The 1,330-nt window shown below is 33.1% G+C and overlaps 1 pseudogene; it reads left to right on the top strand.

Annotated features, from left to right (window-relative positions):
• Positions 1-216: 216 nt before the first annotated feature.
• On the top strand, positions 217-1,126 carry LOC106779530 (annotated as a pseudogene).
• Positions 1,127-1,330: the final 204 nt, after the last annotated feature.

Here is a 1,330-nt window from a genome sequence, read left to right as displayed (position 1 = left end):
TGTTGTCCAAGAATATTTAATATTCTCTACATTTTAACCTGAGTAAAAAGGTCAAAATAATAATTTAAAGAAAGTTACTTTAGCTTAGGAGAGTGTTTCGGTGTTTGTAGTTGTATTCTGACAAATGAGTTTCTTGAGTGATCTTTGTCTTAATAACCTGTAATTTTTTAAGGTTAGTTTGATATTTTTGTTTAATGACTATTTTCTTTAATGTAGGGAGCTGTTGGTCATTCTCAGCAATTGGTGCTGTGCAAAGAATTAATAAGATAATGACTGGCGAACTGATTTCATTATCAGAACAAGAATTGGTGGGTTGTGATACAGGATATAACATGGGATGCAATGGAGGACTTATGGACTATGCATTTGAGTTCATCATCAACAATGGAGGCATCGATTCCGAGGAGGATTACCCTTACCGTGTTGTTCATGGTACATGTGACTAGTATAGGGTTAGTAACTTGGACCTGATCTTTTAAGAAAATAATTGCTTCTAAAACATAGTTATCAATCAAATTCTTATGTTCCTTTGTTTTGTTTGTTTATTTTGCTAATGTGTAGAAAAATGCCAAAGTTGTTTCTATTGATTCTTATGAAGATGTTAATTCCTATGATGAGTTAGCATTGAAAAAGGCCGTTGCAAATCAGCCCGTGAGCGTTGCTATTGAAGGAGGAGGAAGGGAATTTCAACTTTATTCATCTGTAAGTTTCCAATCTGATTTTGTTCATGACCTGGGGAAAGAAAGTGTGCCTATTGCATAGAAAGAAGTAGAATGGGAAGATCCAAAGTCCAAAGTTTTGAGTCTAAGTGAAAAACATGTGGTTTATTTTTTGCTTTTGATTAGAACATAAGAACTTCCACTCTTTCCCTATTCAATTTTAAACTTTAAACAAAATTGGTTTTGCAATGTTGACATAATTTTTTAATCAGTATATTTCATATTTGTCAGGGTGTCTTCTCTAGAAGATGTGGAACAACACTAGATCATGCTGTACAGAAAACGGTCATGATTATTGGATTGTGAGGAATTCATGGGGTGCTGATTAGGGAGAGGAAGGATACATTAGAATGGAAAGAAATTGGGATAACAGCAGATCAGAAAAGTGTGGAATTGCGATCGAGTAATCCCGTTAAGAGTACTAGTACAAAAATCATATTATGACGTACAAAAACGAACTATGACGTACATAGTTTTATACGTTATAATTGGAGAAAATTGTTTCGAATTGATATGGAGTAAAATTATCTATGTTCACATTCATTAGAGTTATTTCTTTTAGAAACAGTGTCATAATATGTTCAGATAAAGTAAATTTTTGCTACGTCATA

The sequence above is a fragment of the Vigna radiata genome, unplaced genomic scaffold (assembly GCF_000741045.1).
Source record: "Vigna radiata var. radiata cultivar VC1973A unplaced genomic scaffold, Vradiata_ver6 scaffold_1753, whole genome shotgun sequence".
Taxonomy (NCBI): Eukaryota; Viridiplantae; Streptophyta; class Magnoliopsida; order Fabales; family Fabaceae; genus Vigna; species Vigna radiata.
The sequence above is the reverse complement of the archived record's forward strand: the minus strand, read 5'-3'. Positions and strand labels throughout refer to the sequence as shown.